Source organism: Cervus elaphus, chromosome 33, assembly GCF_910594005.1.
Source record: "Cervus elaphus chromosome 33, mCerEla1.1, whole genome shotgun sequence".
Classification (NCBI taxonomy): domain Eukaryota; kingdom Metazoa; phylum Chordata; class Mammalia; order Artiodactyla; family Cervidae; genus Cervus; species Cervus elaphus.
This window is the reverse complement of record NC_057847.1, coordinates 75720225-75739140: the sequence shown is the minus strand read 5'-3', so window position 1 is coordinate 75739140 and position 18916 is coordinate 75720225. Positions and strand designations below refer to the sequence as shown.

At 38.7% G+C, this 18916-nt stretch overlaps 1 long non-coding RNA gene across 1 annotated transcript in view; it reads right to left on the bottom strand.

Moving 5' to 3' along the window:
- The window catches only part of LOC122688695, a 31160-nt gene extending 13004 nt beyond the window's left edge, over nt 1-18156 (bottom strand). Inside the window, exons 1-2 of the long non-coding RNA XR_006339546.1 lie at nt 18118-18156; nt 8955-8967 (exon numbers count right to left, since the gene is read on the bottom strand). This is a non-coding gene — a long non-coding RNA (uncharacterized LOC122688695). The remainder of the gene's footprint in view (nt 1-8954; nt 8968-18117) is intronic.
- Between the last annotated feature and the right edge of the window lie 760 nt (nt 18157-18916).

Sequence of the window (18916 nt, the reverse complement as noted above, 5' to 3'; positions counted from 1 at the left end):
GCTTTGGCGTAGTCAATAAAGCAGAAATAGATGTTTTCCTGGAACTCTCTTGCTTTTTCAATGATCCAGCAGATGTTGGCAATTTGACCTCTGGTTCCTCTGCTTTTTCTAAAACCAGCTTGAACATCTGAAAGTTCACAGTTCATGTATTGCTAGAGCCTGCCTTAGAGAATTTTGAGTATTACTTTGCTAGCGTGTGAAATGAGTGCAGTTGTGCAGTAGTTTGAGCATTCTTTGGCATTGACTTTCTTTGATTTGGAATAAAAACTGACCTTTTCCAGTCCTGTGGCCACTGCTGAGTTTTCCAAATTTGCTGGCATATTGAGTGCAGCACTTTCACTGCATCATCTTTTAGGATTTGAAATAGCTCAACTGGAATTCCATCACCTCCACTAGCTTTGTTCATAGTGATGCTTCCTAAGGCCCACTTGACTTCACATTCCAGGATGTCTGGCTCTAGGTGAGTGATCACACCATCATGATTATCTAGGTTGTGACATCTTTTTTGTACAGTTCTTCTGTGTTAATGAGGGTATAAATTGATCCCATATTGGAAAACTGTCTAGCTGTGTCTACTAAAGCAAAATATACACATATCGAGGAATTTCACTGTGAGATATTTTCCAAATAGAGGTGGGCAGAAATTTCCCCAGAAGACATGAACAAGAAATGTGATAGCAGCATTATTATAAAACCCCTAACTAGAAGCAAACAAATAATGATCAGCAATAACGTTGACACATTTATACCATATTACATAGCAGTTTAACTTTTTGAAACATCATGAACACATTCCACAAGTAATGTTAAGACAAAATAGATGTAAAAGAGTATACACTGTAGGAGCCCCATGTTTATGTAGAGTGTAAAAACAGAACAAACTCACCTATTGTATTAGAAATTAGAACACTGTTAACTTGGGGGCTGATTATTAGCAAAGACAAAAGGACTTCTGTGATGCTGGTAAACACTGTGTTGTCTTTTTAGAAATTTATTGAATTGTATGATCACATTTTATATATTCAACTATTTATTTTTTAATTCAATAAACATTTCATTTAAAGTTATTTCTGAGGTACATAGTTTACTTTCAAAGGAAGATGTGAATGGCCAGTTCCATGTATGAGTCTAGAGTTTTAAGGATAACCTACCTGGGCTGTATATGAAGCTGTGTTAGGCTCAGAAAAGGCTCATGTGTAGCAATGGGGTCAAAGGTTGAAAAAAATATATGTATGTATGTGTGAAAGCCACTCAACCATGTCCAAGTCTGTGATCTCACGGACTGCAGCCTTTCAGGATCTGTCAATGGAATTCTCCAGGCAAAGATACTGGACTGGGCTTCCATCCCCTTCTACAGCAGATCTTACTAACCCAGGTATCAAACCCAGGTCTCTTGCATTGGCAGGCAGATTCTCTACCACTGAGCCACCAGGGAAGCCCTTCACACACCCTGAACTTGCCAACAAATATATGCGTATGTATATACATATATACATGCATATTATGTTATACACATACACATACATATATATAGGTTATATACATATACATACATACATATTTATACATATATACATGCATATTATGTTATATACACACACACATACATATATATATGTTATATGCACATACATACATACATGCATATTTATATATATATAATACAGGCTTCCCTGGTGGCTCCATGGTAAGGAATCCCCCTGCCTAAGCAGGAGACTTGGGTTGGATCCCTGGGTCAGGGAGATAACCTGGAGAAGGAAACGGCAGCCCACTCCAGCATTCTGGCCTGGGAAATCCCCTGGACAAAGGAACACGGTGAGCTACGGTCCATGGAATAGCAAAACAGTAGGACAAGACTTAGTGACTGAACAACAAAGCAAAAAGTGCGTAAAGCTGATTTCTCTCATGGTGAATATGCGTCAGTGGCAGAAGGAAGGTCATCACCTAAATGTGAAAATAGGGGAAGAGGGGGAAACGATTCGAGAGGAGAGAAGGTATCAAAAATCTTGAAAAACATGACGTTGATGAGCATGAGCGTGATAGGCATGTTGTTGGAGTCCATACACTGTAAAGCAAATGATTCAGAGCAGCGTCTTGTGAACAAGAGTGTCTTTCATTTACACAAACACAGATAAAGGTATTAAAAGATCACCATTTGGAGGGATTGTTAATAAGTATCTCTTTTATCAGCAATGGGATAACTAAATAAAGTTTAATCTGGCGAAGATTTACCAGATCAAGGATGAAGGTAGTTTTCTTCTCGTGATCGCTGTTCCTTCAATGGTCGTTTTTTCCCTCTTCCTTATCAAAAATGAATAATTGCATAAATAATTGAGAGAAGTATCAAAACATTAAAGAATACCAATACAGAATCAACCTCTGGGTATTTTTTCATCAAAAGGAAAGTCTCTAATAAGATAGCAGATGTTTCCCAGTTTCAGGAAACTTGAAAGACTGTGATGTGAGTTTCTGTGTACATCAGTTTATCTACACATGTTTTCACACCACCAATTTTAATTGTTTGTTTCCTTGACTGTAAAATTATAAGAGGTAATGAGTTCTTCATTGTTCACTAATTGTATACTTAAGAGAAGTCTCAGGCAGCAATTGTAAATTGCTGCTTTACTCCAATGTTTGTGTATTTCAGTGCAAATAATCACACATACATCTGTTCTCACATAAAGCAAACTGCTTCTCTTATGAAAATAAACAGATGCAGTAAGCATTGAAAATCATCATGGTGAATTTTGTTGATTAGAATTTGGTGACTTCTGCTTTTGATATAAAGTATCATTAAAATTCATATATATTTATCAGTATACCTATATGTCTATATTCATAAAATACTGAAGCAGAGATATGGAAAACATTACTGCCTACACTGACCCCCCAAACCATTTTTCCAGAGAAGGATATTTTTAGAATGAATGCTTCAAAATAATTTAGAGAGAGAGAAACATCAGAAAAATAATATTGTAGGTAGCTTCTGATGCCCATACATCCATTCACAGAACTATCAGAAACTGGGAAAATTTATAAAACAAACCCATAAATCTGGAAAACAGCTAAAAGTTCACAGCAAACAAGCAATCACTGAATCAAGAAAATTAACATTAAAAACATTAAAACTTTATGGCATTTTTGCTTGACCTTGCCCTGCCCCTCCATTTTAAATAATGGGTAGAACATTTAGAATAAAATTCAGTTTAAAAAGAGGAGACTTAAAACATTCCATACTTAACTGACATAAACTGATCACTTTACCCCAAAACAGCAGAATGTACATTCTAATCTAGTGACAGGGAAACTTCTCCAAGATGGACCACATGTTAGACCACAAAACAAGTTTCAATAAATCTAGGAAAACTAAAATTATACACATATCTTTCCTGACCATGTTCTAGTAAATCTCAGAATTAAAAGAAAAATAACATAGAAGAAGGGAAAAGAAAAAAAAAAAAAAAAACACCTGGAAATTCACATAGTTGTGAAATTTAAACTCTACACTCAGTCACCCAGTAGAACAAAGAAGATATAAAGGAAATTAAAACATACTTAAAGATGAATAGAAGTGAGAATATGACATACTAAAACTTATGCAGTTAAGTCAATACTCTGAGGGAAATTCAGAGCAGTTTACCACCTACACTTAAAAAAAGGAAATGTCAAATCTATAACCTAAGTTTAAGCAGCAGCAACTAGGAAAAGAAGAGCAAACTAAACCCAAAGCCAACAAAAGAAAAATAATAATGATTACAGCAGATGCGAGTAAAGTAGATTTTTTAAATGCCACAGAGAATCAATAAAACAAAAAACTGACTCTCTGAAAAAAATCAACGAAGTTGACAAGACTTTAATTACACTATCAAAGACTAAGTGATGGGGATCAACTGAGATGGTGGCGCAAGAGGACACCACCTTGGAGCTCACCCGTCCCCAGGAAAACACCACAAATGCTTCTGCGCCTGGTGCAATGCTCAGTGAAGGCTGTCTGGAGACTTGCAGAAGGGCTCCTGTACACCCAGGGCTGAAGGAAAAAAGCGTATATAATCATGTAGGCAAGGAAGAACGGTGATGCACAGGCAGACGCCCACCCTGGGGGATGAGCAGCCAGAGCCGTGAATTGGGCGCTCAGTCCCAGACCTTCACAAGGGCGACGAGCCCTGCCCTGGCCAGTTGGAGGACAGCAGGGACCAACAGGAAAGCGCTGGGAAGCCTGGACTATTTTTGTGCAGAGCTTGTGCATGCTTGCTCGCCTTGGAGGCAGTGCGGACAGAGGTCAGCTCCAGTGACCGCTGAGTTTCCTGTGACATCCTCGACAGGTCCTCCCGCCCAAACCAAGTAAACGCTCTGGGCCTGCTCACGAACCACAGCAAGGCAATGCGTCTGTCCGGGCCACCACCCAAGAGAGGGCTTGACCTTGAGACTAGAGACTGTCCCATCCCGAGGCAGGGCCTCGGGTGGGGTGGCAGTGAGTCATGCTGGCACCTACCCAAGCGGGGCATTTGAAGCAGTCCAAATCCCTGAGAGCCACTTCTCCACCACGGCTCACACCCAGGTCCACTCTGGGAACACACACACGCATAGCCTGTCCTGCAGTGGGGCGTCTAAACAGGGTGGGTGTGGCAGAGCCTGGGGACAGTCGATCGTCTGTGAGGGACCCGGTGGACTTGCACCCAGGGCTTGTCCTGGGTGGGGTGAGGAAAACTACTGCAGAAGCCTCAGCGTGCAGCACCTCTGACGCGGCTTGCGCTGCTCTTGCTGACACCAGCCGCGAGCCTGCAGGGGCCCCGCTGACCGCAGCCCCTCCCTGCTCAGGGGCAAAGTTCCTGGGGTGGAGAGGCAGGAAGAAAATCGAACAGAATACAGCCAGCTTAGGCCAACCCTCAGGGCGTCTACTCCAGCAGCTTGGGATGAGATCCCACCCTCAGTACCGCAGAGACGGTCGCTGAGCAGACAGGAGCTGCTCTCCCACCTTGCTCCTGCTCTAGGCTCTGCATCCCCAGCCCCACCTCTACCAAGGCGATAGCCGCCAGCACGCCCTGAAGAAAGATGTGACTTGCATCTGCATCAAGGTCAGCGCTCCTACAGAAGGCTGGGTACATGAGTCTGCATAAGCACACTTTCAAAAACAACACCTTTTCAAGAGCACAATAGGTAACTTTTTTCTTAAATTCATACAGGCCGAAAAATTAAGCAAAATGAAAAGGCAGAGGAACTGCTCTCAACTGAAAGACAAAGCTTCAGAAAATATTTTTTTTAAATGGAACAGAAATAAACAACTTACCAAATAAAGAATTCAAAGCACTGAAAATAAAAATATTAATTACACTAGGTAAAGGAATACATGAACATAGTGAACTTGTTAATTAGGAACTAGAAACTATAAAAACACACCCGATCAGATACAAAGAATTTAATAGTCAAAGTAAAATATGCTCTAGAAAGAATGAATAATAGGTAAGTGATACAGAGTTATGTTGGAGAAGGAAATGGCAACCCACTCCAGTGTACCTGCCTGGAGAATCCCAAGGATGGAGGAGCCTGGTGGGCTGCCGTCTATGTGGTCGCACAGAGTCGGACACGACTGAATTGACTTAGCAGCAGCAACAGAGGTATGTACAAGTTATCTGGAAAATAGAATACTGGAAATCAGCCAGTCAGAACAGCAAAAAGAAGAGCAAATAAAAAAAAGAAAGAAAAGAAAAATGTCTAAGAGATATTTGTAGTAACATTGAAGTGTACCAACATTTGTAGAATAGAGATCCAAAAGGAGAACTGAGAGTGAAGATCTACATGATGTATTTGAGGAAATTATGGCCAATAACTTACCAGACTTGAAGAAGGAAAGATACCCAGGTACAGGGAGCACAGAAGTCCTCAAACAAAATGAACTCAACTCGATCCAAACCGACACATATCAAAATTGAAATCAGGAAATTTAAAGAGAGAATTCTAATATCAGCTAGAGAAAAAGACAGTCATATACAAGGCAGTTCCCATAAGGCTATCAACTGGTTTCTCTGCAGAAATTTTACAGACCAGAAGGAGTAGCATGATATATTCGAAGTGCTGAAAGGGAAAAACCTGCAACCTGGCCAAAGTGGAGTCAATGCCCTGCTGCGGGTGTGTCTGGTGGTGAAAGTAAAGTCCAATGCTATGAAGAGCAATATTGCCTAGGAACCTGGACTGTCAGGTCCGTGAATCAAAGTAACCTGAAAGTGGTCAAACAGGAGAGAGCAAGAGTAAACGACATCTTAGGTGTCAGTGAACTAAAATGGACTGGAATGGGCGAGTTTAATTCAGATGGCCATTACATCTACTACTGTGGGCAAGAATCCCTTAGAAGAAATGGGGTAGCCCTCACAGTCAACAAGAGTGGAAAATGCAGTACTTGGGTGCAATCTTAAAAATGACAGGATGATCTGAGTGTTTCCGAGGCAAACCGTTCAATACCACAGTAATCCAAGTCTATGCTACTAATGCTGAAGAAGCTGAAACAGAAAAGTTCTATGAAGACTTATAAGGCTTTCTAGAACTAACTCCAAAAAAAGATGTCCTTGTCATCATAGGAGACTGGGATGCAAAACTGGGAAGTCAAGAGATACCTAGAGAAACAGGCAAGTTTGGTCTTGCAGTACAGTGTGAAGAAAGGCAAAAGCTGACAGAGTTCTGACAAGAGAACACAGTAGTCACAGCAAACAGCATCATCCAACAACATGAGAGACAACTCTACATGTGGACGTCACCAGGTGGTCGATACTGAAATCAGACTGATTATATTCTTTGCAGCAAATTTGGAAAAGCTCTATACAGTCAGCAAAAACAAGACTGGGAGCTCAGTGGCTCAGATCTGTGCCTCAGATCATGAACTCCTTATTGCCAAATTCAGACTTGAATTGAAGAAAGTTGGGAAAACCACCAGACCATTCAGGTATGACCTAAATCAAATCCCTTACATTTATACAGTGGAAGTTACAACTGGATTCAAAGGATTAGATCTGATAGATACAGTGCTTGAAGAACTATGGACAGTGGTTCATAACATTGCACAGGTGGTGGTGATCAAAACCATCCCCCAAAAGAGGAAATACAACAAGGCAAAATGGTTGTCTGAGGAGGCTTTACAAATAGTTGAGAAATGAAGAGAATCAAAAGCAAAGCAGAAAAGTAAAGTTATACCCTTCTGAATGCAGAGTTCCAAAGAATAGCAAGGAGAAATAAGAAAGCCTTTCTAAGGGATCAATGCAAATAAATTGAGGAAAAAAACAAAATGGGAAAGACTAGAGATCTCTTCAAGAAAATTAGACATGCACAAAAGGGAACATTTTATGCAAAGATGGGCACAATAAAGGACAGAAATGGTAAGGACCTAATAGAAGCAGAAGATATTAAGAAAAGGTGGCAAGATCATACAGAAGAACTATACAAAAAAAAAAAAAAAAAGAAAGAACTTAATGACTTGGATAACTACAATGGTGTGATCACTCACCTAGAGCCAGATATCCTGGAGTACAAACTCAAGTGGGAAACATCACTACGATCAAAGCTAGTGGAGGTGATGGAATTCCAATTGAGCTATTTCAAAGCCTAAAAGATGATGCTGTGAAAGTGCTGCACTCAATATGCCAGCAAATTTGGAAAATTCAGCAGTGGCTATAGGACAAGAAAATATTAGTTTTCATTCCAATGCCAAAGAAACTACCACACAATTGCACTCATTTCACATGCCAGCAATTTAATGCTCAAAATCCTTCAAACTATGCTTCAGCAGTACCTAAACCAAGAACTTCCAAATGTACAAGCTGGATTTAGAAAAGGCAGAGGAACCAGAAATCAAATTGCCAACATCCATTAGATCATAGAAAAATCATGAGAATTCCAGAGAAACAAACATCTACATATGCTTCATTGACTACGCTAAAGCCTAGTCACAACACACTGGAAAATTCTTAAAGCAATGGGAATACCAGATAACCTTATCTGCTTCCTGAGAAACCTGTATGCAAGTCAAGAAGCAACAGTAAGAACCAGACAAGGAACAATGGACTGGTTCAAAACTGGGAAAGGTACGTCAAGGCTGTATGTTATCACCCTGCTTATTTAACTTATATGCAGAGTACATCATGTGAAATTCTGTGTTGTATGAAGCACAAAGTGGAATCAAGATTGCTGGGGGGAATGTTAGTCGCTCAGTTGTGTCTGACTACTTGGGATCCCATGGACTGTATCTGGTCAGGCTCATTTGTCCATGGAATTCTCCAGGCAGGAATACTGGAGTGTGTAGCCTATCCTTTCTCCAAGGATAGGATCCTTGGAGATCCCAACCCAGGGATCAAACCCTGGTCTCCCACATTGCAGACAGATACTTTCCTGTGAGAAATATCAATAACCTCAGATAAGCAGATGACATCACTATTATGGCAGATAGGAAGAGGAACTAAAGAGCCTCCTGATGAAAGTGAAAGAGGAAAAGTGAAAAAGCTGGTTTAAAATTCAGCATTCAAAAAACTAAGATCATGGCATCCAGTCCCATCTCTACATGGCAAATAGATGGGGGAAAAATGGAAATAATGACAGGCTTTATTTTCTTAGGCTCCAAAATCACTGTGGACAGTGACTGCAGCCATGAAATTAAGAGATGCTTGCTCCTTGGAAGAAACGCTGTGAAAACCTAGACAGCATATTAAAAAGCAGAGACATTACTTTGCTGACAAAAGTCCAAGTGCTCAAAGCTATGGTTTTTCCGGTAGTCATGTATAGATGTGAGAGTTGAACCATAAAGAAGGCTGAACTCTGAGGCATTGATGCTTTTGAACTGTGGTGTTGGAGAAGACTTTCAAGAGTCCCTTACACTGCAAAGAGATCAAACTAGTTAATTGTAAAGGAAATCAACCGTAAATAATTCACTGGAAGGACTGATGCTGAAGCTGAAGCTCCAATACTTTGGCCACCTGATGTGAAGAGCTGACACATTGGAAAAGACCCTGATGCTGGGAAAGAATGAAGTCAGGAGAAGGGGATGACAGAGGATGAGGTGGTTTGGTAGCATCACCAACTCAATGGCCATGAATTTGAGCACACTCCAGAAGATGATGAAGGACTGAGAAGCTTGGCGTGCTGCAGTCCATGGGGTCACAGTCAGACACGGCTGAGTGACCGAGCAACAGAAAAGGATATTATACCCAGAAAGATTATCATACAGGATACAGGAAAACATAAACTCTCACAGAAGCAGTCTGTAAGATATAAGAAAAACTTAATTAGTTTTAAGAAAACTTTATTTTTTTATATTCTACTACTAACTTTTACTGCATTTTGGCTAAACAAAAGACCTATGATCTTTGTACCTTGCTTTTTAAAAACATTATATAGGAAAATCACTTTGAAGAGAAAAAAAAGACTATTTATAATTACAGTAGGATTTTTCTACAAACCTATCACAGACACCAAAAACAGATTTATTGTGTAGTGTATATTTACCTCTGAAATTCTGAGTACAACTATAAAATAAGTAAGAGAAGTACTAAATTATATAAAAGGTTTTGTTACATAATATATGACATGAGCAGATAAATTCTGTGTCTCAGTTTTATTACCCAGATAGGAAATAAATGTTCTGGATTATCTCTGAGTATCTAAACAGTTGAATTTCATAAGTATTTTTAGAGTTTATCAAGTACAATCTGAAACTAAAGTTCACTGAACACTTCCCCCTACTTGTGTAGATATTTATTAGAATTCAAGTGAATAAATTGTGTAAAGAATTATTCAAAGTTGTCAAGAACACATACACATATACATATACACATCACTTTCTGAGCAAACTAGCCTAAATTTATCTAGGTTCACAGATTTAAGATGACTACAGAATGACTGAGGGTGGAATGGAGGTACAGCTACAAATGAATTACTAAGTAATACATCAACCTGAACCAGAAAAATCTAATGTAATTCTTCTTTTCCATTCATTGTATTTGCATATAGCACAATTCATAAGAAGGAAAAAAGGCATTCTTTCACTTCAAACAAATCTCTATTGCTTCTTTGACAGACAGGTTATTCTAGATAGTGATGCTTATGGACTGCAATGTGCTCACACCTGTAATGTCTTATATTTTTTTCGTGTACACACAAAATCAAAGAATTTTTTGTATAGTACTATTCAGCTTCCACTTCTCAGTTTATAGGAACCTGAGACTTACTTTTATGAATGAAGCATTGTCCTAATTGAAAGGAAGGATAGGCAGAGTGCTTCTGGGTTTATCAGAGTATGTGTTTTAGGCATAGCCTGTGGTATCATGAGAGGCTGGCAAGGCACAATGAGCACCTTTTTTACGGACTGTCCTGCAAGAGCAATCTGTCTTTCTGCCTCACTTAGAATTTTAGCTAGAAGAGTTAACTGAACTAGACAGTTGTTTATGCTTTTTGTCCCTTTTGGTTATGCTTTCTGTCTTTTTCTTTTTTTTAGAAGACCCTTGAGGATATGTGCAAAAACAATTTTTCTGTAGGATAAGTAGCAATAAGAGTAAGAAGGAGCCAAGACAGTCAAAATAGAAAAAGTAAAGCTGGGGAGAGTAAATAGAAGGAAAATTAAGTGAGAAAAATCACAGGGAATGAGGAAATGTTGAAAAGAATGAGGGAAAGAGAAATTATAGACAGAGATTGAAAAGTGAAACATGGCAATGTATTGTGGCTATTCCACATTCTCCTCTATTTTCAACTGATCTTTCTTCACTGATTTCTTCTTTCCAAAATTTTTCTATTTTATTTTTCTTACTTCTTTTAATAATTGTTTTTCTTTTATAAATGTCCCCTAAAATAAAAATGCAATTAATAGTTTAAAAGAGAATGGCTGTATTTTTGTCCAACTCATTTATTCACTAATTTGCATGTTCATTTTTTGGCAATAAAGCCAGACTCCATTTTCCAGTTTTACTTACAATCAATATAGACCAATAACTGAATTCTAGCCAGTGGAGTGTGTGAGAAATTGTGTGAGTTACTCTTGGACCTAAGTGGTAAGAAATATCTGGAATTTCTCTTTTCTTTTCAGAATAACACAGAAAGCAGAAGAGTCTAAGACCATAAGACCATAGGATCAAATAAGGCCAAAATGTGAACAAATGTGTTCCTCAAACCTACAAAACCAGGTGTATATATGAGATGAATTGCTATATGAATAAGAAATAAAATCCCATCTCTGTTGGAATGTGGGAATTTACAGTACAGCAAGAATTATCCAAAAATGCATAGAAGCATAAGAGTCAGCACCTCTCTCTCTACACTAGCAACAGCCCTCTTTCTCTGTTCTTCTTCTCATTTAGGGGAATTGTTTACAATTCCTTTGTTTACATTTTGCATCTTTAAGAACTTAAGCTGGGAGACTTAAAGACTCTAGCAACCTAACATTTTCATGTTTTCCTGTCTTTTAGCTTTATATGTGTATCAGTTGAGTTCTTTTTAAGTTTTCCATTAAACACACACACAGACACATGCACTCAATCAGTCAACAGTCCAAATATTGTGGATTAGCAGATCTGACTTTTTTTCATTGATTGAATCACATAGCTAATTAGCTTGTCTAAATTACTGTTTGTCTTGGTGCCATAGAAGCCTTAACATTTGTTTTTTAACTTTGATGTATGTTTATTAAAATTGGATTTTTTTAGCACCTTTGTGAAAAGAAATTCAATAAGAAAATTCCATTTTATAAATATTTCCCTATTTCAGAACATTTTTATTGTGAGGAAAATACATCAGAAATTCACTCTCCCTGGAAAAGAAAAATAATAATGTGAATTGAAAAATTAAAATGACTTAGTTTTAGAATGCCAAAAGTCTGTAGTCATATGTATTTTATCCATTTAATATTTCATTTGTACTATTTATAATTATGGGTACAATTTTTTTAAAAATAATCTGTCACTATTTGGAATTATTTCATAACAAAATAAACTTAAATGAATTGAAACATTTCAATAAAATATATTTAATAAAAACCAATGGAAGACTAAATTAAGTTCATGCTAACAAATACAGTAAGTGACTATTATAGGCAAATATTTACAAATGGAGTTTCACTTTATATGAAACAATATATCCATGCTAAAATGATTTGTGAATCTGTAGAGAATGAAAGCCAGGTAAGTGGATTATTTATGTACAATGTGTTAAATGTAAAGAGTAAGCTAAATTATTAGACTTCACTCAAAATTTCATCATATGTAAATAAAAATATGTAATATTCTTTCTTAACTGTTTATTTCAGCCACCAGAAATTATTTGACCTCCAAACTAGGAAAATTCTAGTGAGAGGTTTTTGTTGAGAGTTTAAGTGGTGCTTAAACATGTCTGACATCATATACTATCAATCTGTTTGAGACAATATTTTCTGAGGGATGTAACACGTGGCTGAATCATAAACTCTGCCTTCCTCTTGCTTTGTCATACATTGCCTGGCAAATTGCTATCAAAATAAGATCTTTGTTTCTTTAGAGCTTATCTTTTCTTGCTGCTTCACGTAGTCCCAAACGTGTAATCTTCTATTTGTGACAGCACTTTGGTCTTGAGGAAAGGACTTTGATGTTATAAACACATGACAGAGATTTCAGATAAGTTAAAAAAAAAACACAGCTTGAAAATGGACAAAAGAAGCAAAAAATCCTTTTGGCCTTCAGCTCAGTTCAGTTCAGTTCAGTCGCTCAGTCGTGTCCGACTCTTTGCGACCCCATGAACCACAGCACGCCAAGCCTCCCTGTCCATCACCAACTCCCGTAGTTTACACAAACCCATGTCCATTGAGTCAGTGATGCCATCCAACCATCTCATCCTCTGTCAACACCTTCTCCTCCTGCCCTCAATCTTTCCCAGCATCAGGGTCTTTTCAAATGAGTCAGCTCTTTGCATCAGATGGCCAAGGTATTGTAGTTTCAGCTTCAATATTAGTCCTTCCAATGAACACCCAGGACTGATCTCCTTTAGGGTGGACTGGTTGGATCTCCTTGCAGTCCAAGGGACTCTCAAGAGTCTTCTCCAACACCACAGTTCAAAAGCATCAATTTTTCAATGCTCAGCTTTCTTTATAGTCCAACTCTCACATCTATACGTGACCACTGGAAAAACCATAGCCTTGACTAGATGGACCTTGGTGGCAAAGTAATGTCTCTGCTTTTTAATATGCTATCTAGGTTCGTCATAACTTTCCTTCCAAGGAGTAAGTGTCTTTTAATTTCATGGCTGCAGTCACCACCTGCAGTGACTTTGGAGCCCCGAAAAATAAAGTCAGCCACTGTTTCCACTGCTTCCCCATCTATGTGCCATGAAATGATGGGACCGGATGCCATGATAATATTTTTCTGAATCTTGAGCTTTAAGCCAACTTTCTCACTCTCCTCTTTCACTTTCATCAATAGCCTTTTTAGTTCTTCTTCACTTGCTGCCATAAGGGTGGTGTCATCTGCATATCTGAGGTTATTGATATTTCTCCTGGCAATCTTGATTCCAGCTTGTGCTTCCTCCAGTCCAGCATTTCTCATGATGTACTCTGCATATAAGTTAATTAAGCAGGGTGACAATATACAGCCTTGAGGTACTCCTTTTCCTATTTGGAACCAGTCTGTTGTTCCATGTCCAGTTCTAACTGTTGCTTCCTGACCTGCATACAGGTTTCTCAAGAGGCAGGTCAGGTGGTCTGGTATGCCCATCTCTTTCAGAATTTTCCACAGTTTATTGTGATCCACACAATCAAAGGCTTTGTCATAGTCAGTAAAGCAGAAATAGATGTTTTTCTGGAACTCTCTTCCTTTTTCGATGATCCAGGGGATGTTGGCAATTTGACCTCTGGTTCCTCTGCCTTTTCTAAAATCAGCTTGAACATCTAGAAGTTCATAGCTGACATATTGCTGAAGCCTGGCTGGGAGAATTTTGAGCATTACTTTACTAACATGTGAAATTTGGCATTAAAAAGTTTATTAAAAATGAGATTCAATTTAATATATAGTCTGTCGGAGTTAATTTATACTAAGATTGTTGACAGAAGTTTTGGGCAAATTAGTTTCTTGAGGCTAGTCAGGAGGTAGCATGATATTGGTATGAATAATGTGTCAGAATCTGAAACATTTGGGTTTTCATCCCAAAGCACTATTACTTCAATTACCTGTGTTCTGAGCATTAGCTTCATCACCTGAATAATCAAATTAAAAATCTTACTGGGACTTCCCTGCAGGTTTAGTGGATTCGATTCCACACTCCTAATGCAGGTGGCCCAACTCCAATCCCTGGTCAGGGGACAAGATCCCACATACTGAAATTAAGACATGAATCAGCCAAATATATAAATATTAAAAAAAATAAAAGCTTACTGTGTCACTGAGATGATTTGTATGAGAAAATTGCCTTATTAAATGATTACTACTAGGGTTCCCTCCTGCCATAGCAATATTGGTCAAACATCACTGTATTTTTTTCTCCCTCTCTCAGTTTTGTTGCCAGAGCTACTCCAGGTTTTTGCTCAAAACCCTCCAGTCCCCACTGTTAGCACGAGTTCCCTTGTTCCAAACCTGCCAAGCCCCTCCCCATCTCCAGCAGGAGTGAACATAAATCTTTAAGTGCAAGGATCCAGAGATAAGAAAGGAAGTTATGAACAACCAAAGGCCAGGTGAATTCAACGGAGGCCTAGATGGTGATGAATCTAACCTCCAACAGACTCTGAGTCTCAGTATACCCTGATTTTGCTACATTAGCAAGTTAAATAACACATCTATCTTTAGTTATCACTTGACTTTAAGGATCAAAAGAATAAAAATATTCTTTTTTTTTTTTTTCCCCAATCCCTGAAAAGTCCTGTCCCTTCCAGGGTCGACTAATGCACACACGTCCTCATAATTAGCCTCACCTCTTCTCCCTCTGTCCCTGTGGCTCAGATGGCAAAGTATCTGCCTGCAGCGTGGGAGGCCTGGGCTCAACCCGTGGGTCGGGAAGATCCCCTGGAGAAGGGAATGGCGACCCACTCCACTACTCTTGCCTGGAGAATTCCAGGGACAGAGGAGCCTGGCAGGCTACAGTCCATGGGATTCTCAAGTATGACATGACTGAACGACTAGCATGCCTCCCTTCATCTTTACTGCTTAAAATTAAATCTCTCTTCAGCTGGGCAAGAAGTTGACCTGGTAACTTAGTTTCTGCTTCATTCTTTGGCCGCTGAACAAAGCTTGTGTTGTGTTGATCTCAACCTACTCAAACCCAAATGAAAAATGAACCCTCCCCCCAGGAAGGCAGACAGTCTCTGCCAGGCTTGGAGGGTCCACAGGACTTAATTCAGTAACAGTTTCAAGTTTGGGCTTCCCTGATAGCTCAGTTGGTAAAGAATCCGCATGCAATGCAGGAGACCCCTGTTCGACTCCTGGGACAGGAAGATCCGCTGGAGAAGAGATGCCCACTCGAGTGTTCTTGGGCTTCCGTTGTGACTCCCGCACCTGCAATGCTGGAGACCTTGGTTTGATCCCTGTGTTGGGAAGATCTCCTAGAGATGGGAAAGGCTACCCACTCCAGCATTATGGCCTGGAGAATTCCATGGACTGTATAGTCCACGGGGTCTCAAAGAGGTGTACACGACTGAGTGACTTTCATTTCAAATCAAGTAAAGGAAAAATGATAAATATCACAACCTGAGACAGTTCTACTTAGAAAGTGGTTTTGTTGATGTGCCCAAGAACTGTATTAATAAACATTATAAACCATATGACCAGGAGTCCTTTGAAAACAAGAAAAAGAAAGTAATAGCATCAGCATAGTCTTGCTAAAAAGCCATAATGCCAGTTTTCTGTCCATTACAAAAATAAGCTAAGGATAGGGAAAATCAATAATCATAGTGTAACTTGCTTTTCAGCCTGCATTTTCATTTCCCATATAATGCAATTAGATTCAGTAAATGTTGAAGTCAAATCTATGAAACCTGTGCCTTAATTTGTACTATTCAAACAATCAGCAAATATTTGTTCAGTGTTGGTTGGGTATTAGGCATAGTGAGAGTTGAAAGAGGGGATAAAAAGGGTTTATTTTAAGAAAGTGTCCCATGATATGACCTAAGGTATTTCATTAGATAAACAGATATCATCACCCCCATATGATAAGCATAGATACATAGTTCCAGAGATTAAGTAATATGACCAAGAAAAGTCTTACAGAGAATGAACTGTTGTTCTTGAATTACCAGAGTTATCTGAATCCAAACTTTGTCTTATTCAAACCACTCACAAGCTAGGTATGAAACGAAATATATGTCCTAAATTAGTTTATAATCTAGCAGATAGGATAAAATATATACCTCCCAAAGCATAAGTAACATTGCTAGCTAATTTTAAAGAGTAAAGACAAAGGAAGGAGGAGGAGCGAGGCCAAAGCTGAGGAGGCATGTGCATTAACTGACCCTGGGAGGGACAGGACCTTTCAGAGATGGGTGTCACACTGTTTTTATTCTTTTAGGTCCTTAAAGTCAAGTCATAGCTACAGGATGGCTGTGTCATGGTTTGAACAATTGAGAAGCTTCGGAGGAAAGAGAAACATAGATATTTTAAGCCTGGACAATTAGGTAAAACCTTTCAGATAGAACCTTTAAGAATGCATAGAATTTTTCATTGCAGAGAGTGTGGGTCTTGAAGTATTCCAGGTGGGAAGAGTGGTTAGAATAATGAGGTCTAGCAAAGAACAAGGCATGTTTCAGTAGACACTGACAGAACAATTTGATTGCAACAGCTATTTAACGTGAAAAACTAGTACAAACTAAACTGGAAATAAAAGCTATGACTACAGTGTTCCTATTTTATTTTAGGCCTTTAGGGGATTAATTTCTGACTTAAAAGTTCTTGTTTGAGTCTTCAAATCATGTGCTTTATTTAAAAATCAAATAAACAAGTGACAAAAGCACAAAACAGAAAGCAGTAATCTGTTCTTGAGTAGCCTGGGTTTGTTCCCCTAGACCCATTGCATGTTGTGGTCATAAGACTCAGACCAACATAATCGCAATATGCATTCCTTTTGAGATACTAGTTACCTTGGGGATGGCTGCAGGAAGTAAGCAAATCTGACAAAATGACTTCCCTGGAACTGCTATGTAAAGAGTGGATGTTCTGTAACTGTCGAGACTTCTATCAGCCTTAAAATTGTAGGAGAATGAAATGAGGCCAATACAGAGAGAAGAGAGGAAGCAAGAGTCAGAAGATAACAATAAAGTGGGAGAGAGAGAGACACACACACAGAAAAGGACAGAGAAATATCCATTTAGGGTCCTTGGCCCCGAAAGTATTTGAAACCCAAAATTTAAATACTTACATAAACATTATTTTTCCCCCTTGATATGGTTTGAGTTGAGTTTCTATTATTTATAATTGACAGCTAAAAATGTCTTATCCCATTAAGAAGACATCTATGTCCTGTCCCATTAAGACATATAGGTTCTAATGGTGTAAAGCAAGTAAGCAGTTTAAGATATTTCAAAAGAAGAAATTTAAACTGAATAGTCTGGGAATTCAGATAAAGATGGGAGTGTGAGCACTGATGCCAAAGCTGAAGCTCCAATACTTTGGCACATGATGTGAAGAGCCAGCTCATTGGAAAAGACCTTGATGCTGGGAAAGATTGAAGGCAAAACAAAACAGCATTGACATAGGAATAGATCAATAAAATTGTAAGAAGTTCCCCTCCCAAATTTATAAATTTGTGGAGTTTTAAGGGCGCATACTGAAAACAAAACAATGTCCTCTTCTGCTGATGATTTAAATATAATCAGAAAGTATGAGAAGAGAGAGAAGGATATAAAAATGCAAGTTTAGTTGTTTTGGACCTAATAAAAGAACATAATTTGTCACAACCATATAAGGGAACAATATGTCTGCTCCATCAAAATACAAAATATGTATGTAAACCCTACATATAAATCCTACTCGTATCCCAGACAAATTCTCACATGTGAACCCAAACATACAAGAGCATCAGTGTTTTAGCACCATAAAATGACAATTTAGACATGCTATGGCTGAGCCTAAATATTCCATATGCATTAGAAGGACTTACGTTGAAGCTGAAGCTCCAATACTTTGGCCACCTGATGCAAAAAACTGACTCACTGGAAAAGACCCTGATGCTGGGAAAGATTGAAGGCAGGAGGAGAAGGGGACAACAGAGGATGACATGGTTGAATGGCATCACTTATTCCATGGACATAAGTTTGAGTAAGCTCTGGAAGTTGGTGATGGACAGGCAAGCCTGGCATGCTTCAGTCCATGTGGTCACAAAGAGTTGGACATGACTGAGTGACTGAACTGACTCATCTACATTTTACAGAATCCCGTACAATTAGATTGGGTTCGTGTGACCAATGGTGGTGGTGGTGGTTTAGGCACTCAGTCGTGTCTGACTCTTCTGACCCCATGGACTGTATGTAGCTCACCAGGCTCCTCTGTCCATGGGATTCTCCAGGTGAGAATACTGGAGTGGGTTGCCATTTCCTTCTCCACATGTGACAAATGCTGCCCATCAAATATGAGCAAAAAGGAAGAAAATAACCAGTGTGTGTTCTTTGTCCCTTTCTTGCTGTGTCATAGTGGATTTGAAAGATACATCTTCCAGATTGAGGCAGTAAAAGATGGGAAAGAAGGCTCATTCCCTGACCTACATTATAGTTTAGATCAGTCAGAAATAAAACTCTGCCATGTAAAGAAATGCTATTTCGAGATTCATATGTTGCAGCAAAAGCCAAAGTTATCTTCACTAATATGCACCTAAATGTTCAATAAGACATATAAATTAGATGCAGTAATTTTGTATATCAAAGATAAAACATGTACAATGTTCTAGTTGCATGTAACATTATATAAATTAAATGAATAGGCAAGCAAATAAAAAAAAAAGAAAAGAA